This window comes from Arvicanthis niloticus, chromosome 4 (assembly GCF_011762505.2).
Source record: "Arvicanthis niloticus isolate mArvNil1 chromosome 4, mArvNil1.pat.X, whole genome shotgun sequence".
Taxonomy (NCBI): Eukaryota; Metazoa; Chordata; class Mammalia; order Rodentia; family Muridae; genus Arvicanthis; species Arvicanthis niloticus.
The window spans coordinates 70,594,894-70,602,508 of record NC_047661.1 but is presented as its reverse complement, the minus strand read 5'-3'; the positions used below and the strand labels follow the sequence as shown (position 1 = coordinate 70,602,508).

General features: G+C 36.3%; 1 long non-coding RNA gene across 1 annotated transcript; it reads right to left on the bottom strand.

Annotated features, from left to right (window-relative positions):
• Window positions 1-1,548: 1,548 nt before the first annotated feature.
• On the bottom strand, window positions 1,549-2,655 carry LOC117706577 (uncharacterized). Its single transcript, XR_013109644.1, has 2 exons — window positions 2,593-2,655; window positions 1,549-2,081 (listed from the first exon to the last, which is right to left on the bottom strand). It is a non-coding gene; the product is annotated as an uncharacterized LOC117706577 (long non-coding RNA).
• Between the last annotated feature and the right edge of the window lie 4,960 nt (window positions 2,656-7,615).

Below are 7,615 nucleotides of genomic sequence, written 5' to 3'. Positions count from 1 at the left end.
TGGATGGCTTCTTCTAACTTTGATATTATGATTTTTTTCTGTGTTGACAAGACTCCTGGTATTCACCACATACTATTTCATAAAGATATGCTGGAATGGATCATTGGAGAAATAAATAGAACTTCATTGTTTTAGTCATTCCCATGAAAACTTTCACTCAACATTACCTGTTGGAAAGCCATCTTGAAGAATATGACTGTGATTTGAGGTAATGAACCAACAAAGACTCCTAAAAATCATAGACACTCACACCTGTCCTCAAGGCACTTGTAGTTGAACAGATAGTCCTGGTGGTTGCAGGAAAAAATGTGGTTTAAACTTAATTTACTACAAGATAACAGCCATTAGTTCCACTTACATTTTCATATCAGCCTATAAAAGGACTTAGTTTTCACTTGACAAAACCTTAACTGACCTGTGTTTTCAGTACATAAATATAATTGCTGCATAACTTCAGTATTAACAATTCTAAATTAACAGGAACCACCAATTTGTCTGCCCATTCAATCAGATGAACTCGCAAAACCCTCAGCAGTGAGGCACAATGAAAAGATATCTCCTAAATTCTATGGACAATGAAAGAAAGCTGGTAACAGAGGTGGAGAAACAAAAAGAAAAATGACACCAGAGTCATTATACCTATGTAAGACTGAGTACCAATCAACATAATAGCAAGAGCTGGCAGAAAAGTGGATGAAAAGGAACATAAATTCTCTGACTGTGAGAAAGTAGATTAACCCAACACATATGGATATCAGTGTGGAGTCTCCCAAAAAAATAACACTAAAGCAACTTTCATATGATTCATATTATATGAGCCTCATCATCACTTAGATTCATATTTTAAAAGTCCGATAGAATATACAATAGACATGCCTATATACCCATCTATATTTTAATACTACTATTAATGTTCAAGATCAATAATCAACCGAGCTGCTTACTGGTGAATGAATGGTTTAATAAAATGTGGCATATATATGTACTGGAGTAATAGCAATAAGGAACAATGATATGTCATTTTTAGAAAGGTGAATGAACTGCATTATGTCATGCTAAGAAATATGATATTGTAAAATACAAGGTTGGCATAGTTGTTTCAATTGGAGAAGTGAAAAAACCATAACTATGATTATTGATGTAAATATGTAACTATTAGGTCAAAGTAGGGGGCCAATGTAAATAAAAATACATGGGGGATTTAGAAGAATGTAGAAGTATGTCCTAAGTGGCACATACATATTGGAATATCAGATACTCTTTCAAAGTTAGCATGTGCTAAAGGAGACGTTTAGTTGTGCAGAATGAAAGAATGTGTCTCTCAAGCAAACCAACAAGTACTATATATTTGATATGATCCAATATTAGTCAAAACTTGATTGCAGCAGAATGACCTTAGGATCAATGAATACAAATAAAAGAACATAAACATATCAAGAAGTTAATAGAGTGTTTTAGAGAAAGGAACACATGAATACTATTAATCAGATTGTGCTTTATTCAGGAAATAAAAGCAGTGACACCACAATAACTAACTGACTGACAATTTTGCAAAACATCTTCTGGGTGCACAGAATAGACAGCAGCCGCTCTACTGAGCATTTGGAACACTGAACCACTGAGGATAGATCATTCTCAGCAGCCTCTTGACAGCAAAAGCAGGACAACTTCGGGAAAATGCCTTCCCTGTAAGGGGTCATCATAGGCACATGGAGGGTGAAACATGGAGAAGATTCCTCTGCATCCATAATAGGCTTTGAAGTGAAGTTGGAGGAGTTGCTATGGAAGTATTTGAGATGGATTCCTTTCTCTACTCTTGGTCCTGAATTCTTCTGAAGCCCCCTCACTTGCTCTTGGGTGGATACTTCTGCTGGCATGTTGGAGGAGTTTGCACAGGAGGATATTTCTGCTGGCATGAGGGAGGAGGACAAGGCTCAGGGCACTTTGGAGGAGGACAAGGCTCAGGGCACTTTGGAGGAGGACAAGGCTCAGGGCACTTCTGGGGTGGGCACACGGGAGGAGGCTGGCAAGGCTGCTTGCACTGCTGCTGTTGGTAAGACATGGTGCTAGAGTCTCAGGATCTGTAAATAATTTCATGACAATGTTAGTGGGTGGTCAATCCAAAGAAGATTGATTGAAACTTGGAACATCAGATTCCCCCACACACACCCTTATCTCTGGGCATGAACATTATTCTGTAATTCTTGTTTTAAGACTTCCTGACTTTTCCATTTCCTGTCAGCAATCTCCTAGAGTAGCCTTGGTAAATCCTCTTTTGTTTCATGCATTTTTTTTTCAGGAGAATTATTTTTGTTTCAATGAAACAAGTAATGCTGAATTCACAAAGAATCACCTTCAAGACAAGCAGCTACAAGTACTGGTACCCTGATAAATCACAAAATCAGTTTCTGCCCCACTCATTAGGGAAATGCCACATATCACAGTGTTCTATTGTATCCACTGCTAAATTTCTGACTACTAGGTATGTAACTTTCATCCCATGGTCAAAACTAAATTCATGATACTCCCAAAAACTCACTACAGCAATAGGAATAAACATAAAGACAGATCACATCAAGAAATCATACTCACCAGGTTCACAAAACAAGACCAGGACTTCTGTACCAGGAGTCTGCAGTTATGTAGCCAAGAATCCTTTTATAGGACTGGCAGGTCCGCCCAGTGTGAGCAGAACTGACTGATAATAGGCAGGTCCAACAATTTCCCAACCAAAATGCAAATAAGTGCATGACTAGGTGGACTGGGACCCTACAAGTGGGAAATATCCTCTTCCTGAACTTCTTCACTATTAAATGCTGTGACTCAGTGGGTGTTCACCCATTTCAGTTTCAGTAAGATCTCACAGGTTTCCTAATTTCTTTTTTTTAATTGATGTCAATATTTCTTTGTTATAATTTTGTTGTGCCCTAACTCACGTGTTCTATCTGCTTCAGGTTATTCATATTCATTGATGCATTGGCCCATTTATATTCCTGTTTTGTAAGTATAATTTGTCTATGGGGTAAAAGAAGGAAAGTATTAAAGGGGTTTTAGCTGTGGTTTCAACTTTTTCTTTAACAACCATGTCAGGTCATGTCTCCTGCCTATGTATGGCATGTTTTTGTGAGTCATGGGAAATAGTTTATGCTCTTCACAGAGGAGGCTAATGGCCTTGAGTGTTATCTTGGCCCTTTTCATGACTGCATGTCAAATGACATATTTGAAGTATAAATTCAGACTCACCTTTTAAGATTACCACAAGACTGTTTATCATGACAATACAGGAACTAATATTGCACCTGCCCTAATCATATTCTTCCTTAAGTCGTTAGCATGAAGACACACAGTCTCTCACAGTTCACTTCTGTGAAGAGCTGTTGAGATCACCTGTGTAACACAATAACATAAATTTTTTCTTGCTTGAACATCCAAAAGACCAAGTACTCTGAATCCCTCACATGCAGTAGGCACATGTACACACGCATACATGCATGTACATGTGTCCACACACGCTTGTGCGCACACATACACACATACCTGTGCTTACAAAGACCCCACTGGGGGTGAGAGGGAGGGCAGGGACAGAGACAAACAGTCAGACACAGAGATACATACAGAGAAATACTATCAGTCTTACATTTTAGTCTCCTAGGTAGCTACGTATATAATTTCTTAATTTCTAAGACTTTACTAAAAATTATTGTCATCATAAATCTGACCATATGAATTAAAATCTTATTGTTTTTGCAATTTTTGATTGAAGTATTCTATACTGTTAAAAAAAGTCCAATTTGGGTGATAGAAATTTTTGAATATCAGATAATAATATGGTTTTAAATACATTGTTGAAAATATCTGAATTTTTATTCAATATCATCAAAATATTCAAATAGTAATTAAATATATTTCAGCATTATAACAACTTATTTTCTAGTGTATTTTTAAAAGGATAGAAATTATACACAACAATTTTCTAAAAGGTACTTCTGGTTTCTAGTTTGTGTCCTAAATACTCTCCTTGTCAAAGTCTATCAACAGATGACTTGGTTAAAAAACATATTCTAAATATGCACATCTCTTAATACTGTATGGCATGTGAAAGAAACTAATCTGTAATAACTATAGACAAAAATGGCATGTTATTGAATTTAGTTAGGGAGAGAAAATCATACTGGTTGTTGTGGTTCATTAGAGTCATAGCTGGTTAGGACTGTTGGTTGTTTTCTTCTTTTGGAAGCTTGCATGGTATGTTCAAAAACAATAATACCATAGAAGATGGGAGAAAGGCAATGAGGCCTCCACTCTACACAGAGAACTACAAGGAACAAAAAAACAATGAGGCTGGTAGAAATACACTTACCCAGGGAAGAGCACAGCAGTTGGCTATCCAATACCAAATGGTCAGCTCTGAAAACATACATATGAGTTACATTATACATATTGAGCAGATTATATTTAGGACTATATACACATATGCATGTAATAAGAATTAATGAAAAATAGGCCATAAATTTGAAAAAGAGCAAGAAGGGTAGATAGAAGAGATTGGACAGAAGAAAGGAAAGGGATAAATGATAGAATTATGTTGAAAACTGAAAAATAATATGTATATAAACTACAAAGAAACCCAAGAACTGGGCATTCTCTGTGTGGGTTTAGGCAATGCTTGAGGTCCCAGAAGAGGAAATCGGATGCTCTGGAAATTGAGGTACAGGCAGTTGAGATCTGGTAGATGTGCATGTTGGGTAGTGAACTTCAGTCCCTTAAGAAAAGTTAAATGGTTTTAACCATTAGAACCTCCCTCTCCATTAGAACCTCCCTCTCTCTCTCCCTCCTTCCCTCCCTCCCTCCCTCCCTCCCTCCCTCCCTTCCTCTCTCTCTCTCTCTCTCTCTCTCTCTCTCTCTCTCTCTCTCTCTCTCTTTCTCTCTCTCTCTCTCTGTGTATGTGTGTGGTGTGTCTATCTGTCTGTTTGTCTTTCTCTGGAGTTCTTTGGCTATTTTTTATATTAATCCCACATTGGATGTTGTAGGCATTCATACCTATAAATTTGTGATAACTGCCTTTGCTTTAAATCCTGTGTTCTGATAATTTCAATTCTAAAAACTTTTAGTTTTATACATTATATGATTTGGTAATCATTTAAAAGAAAATTGCTCAATCCCCATGAGTTTTTACAACTTTTATCTGTGTATATCATTGTGTTAAGGGTCTTTTATAGTATCAAATTAAATTTAATTGGAGATTTCCTTTGCATTTTTAATGTAACTCATCATAGTATATATAATGAGTAATACAATGATTCATATGAACATTGATGAAAGTTCAAACCAAGGTCAGTGTATTTCATATTTTAAACATTTGCCATCTTTTCTGGTGAAAACACAATTGTATTGGGTAGATATTTCACATTATAAAATACTCCATTGAACTCTTCATGCTTGAATTGATTCTAGCTTAGTTCAAAAAACTTTCCACATCTTTCTCTCACCCATAGTGTTCCCATGGAAACCAACACCATCCTATAAACCTTTGTGAGATCAACTTCCTTTAGCTGAAATATGATTGAAATCAAATAGTATTTGATTTTCTCTTCCTAACTAAATTCAATAACATGCCATTTTGTCTATAGTTATTACAGATTAGTTTCTTTCACATGCCATACAGTATGTACCAAGTCATCTGCTGATGGACTTTGACAAGGAGAGTATTTATTCCATTAATTATGTGTTGAGAGTCCTATCTGTATTGACTTACCTTCTTCAAACTCCCTATTTCAAGGCACCAATTTAGATGCTGGGAGCCTCCTGGCCTAGAGTGGGTTGAAATGAGACACAGAGTAAGACTCTGGTGTGGCTTTAAAGATTGAGGGTCTCCAGACATTCTAGCTCTCTAACTGTACTGAATACTGATGATAAATTCTAAAAAGTCCTAAAAAGTTTCCTGCTCATTCTGAGGGTTAAAAGTCTCTGACTTGGGTGATTAACACCTCTAGCCTAACATCAAGAGATTAAGTAAAAGGTTAATTGCTACATCCTTTTCCCTTTTTTGCCCCAAGAAAATACAGTTATTTATTTAGTCACTTTTTAGGCAAATATGGATTGTATGCATGCAAAGTTTAAGGTACTTTGCTAGGTACCATGTGGGATCCAAGGGAGACTCGGATGGAGATTTTGGTCACCATGTATTCCATGATTCTGTAGCCCCTCTCGCTTGTCAGGCCAAAGGCAAGTTTCCAGCAATAAACTTCTATTGAACCAGAGAAGAGAAACAGGCTCACAGAAAGAAAGAATTTTACATAAACAAATATGCATAAACTCACATAAATTCATATAAAGATTCATGCATGCACATTTATACATTTTGATTTATAACCAGTTGGGCCCCACTTACTTATATTCTCATAATTACATATTAACACACATGCACACACACACACACACACACACACACACACACACATGGACACACACATCCATTCTTACATATGCATTTGGAGCAAAAGACCAAGCACCAGTGCAGAAAGAAGTCATTCATCCTGGATAAAAAATGAGCTCTAATCCTTATTATATAGAGAAAGAAAAAGGTTCTATGCTTTCATTGCTAAATGAATTAAACTCAAGTCTGTAAGAAGAAAGGTTTATTCTCATTAGTAAGACTAAACCTGCTTTGCTATTAAGAAAAAACCTGTTCTCTCCCAGGGTAAGGAAAAACCTGCCTGCTCCTTCTGCTACAGCTTCTTCTAATCTTGCTCTCTCCTCCTGCTCTGATGTCACAATAAGGTCCTTACTCTCAATTCCTTTTCTCCCAATGCTATGCCTTTACTTCTAAGTTCATTTTGAGATCAGTTCTGTCAAAAAGGTCTCCTCAGCTCAGTTCTGTCTCTTCTACTTTTCCTCTTTGTCCTCGGCACTTATACATCTTTTAGAATACATGATCATGTAGTAAAAGATTCATCACAAGTTTACACATAAATTCAAATCATAAATCAAATAAGTTTACAACAGTGAATGTTTATATGCCTATCAATTAGGAGTAATCATCTGGCTAAACATTCATCACCTGCCACAGCTCCATAGGTTCATGGAGAGTTAAAATATAAAACTAAGTTATTAGTGAAGTTTTATATAGATAAGCCCAGTCAATTATTTTATCTTCTGTCCTAGCACATATCATGGTTTTATAACCTCTTGGAGTCTGAGTAGTAGAATGTCTGCTTACTCTCTGAGAAGAAATTAACTGGTGATATATGGGAGACTGACAGAGTTCTCATTGCAGTTTTGACTATCAGAAAGGACCTAATAGCAGTCCCACCATAAAGAGCTTAATAAATACTGATATAATCATAGGAATTCTTATAGGATCATCAAGAATTAAGAAGTCATCTATTTGTCTACATAGCATCACTACAAGACAGTACATCTTCGTAGATCTCCAGAGATCTGCTCAAAAGGGTAGGCTAATACATAGTGATTGTCATGTATGTTTAATAATAACAAAAAAGGATATTAATAACAGGAATGTTCCCTAAAATAATTTTCTCCTGAGCATTGCCTCCAGAGTTCCATCATAGATTTTAATCTAAGGTGAAGTCATCTGAGAAAGATCACCTGCTAG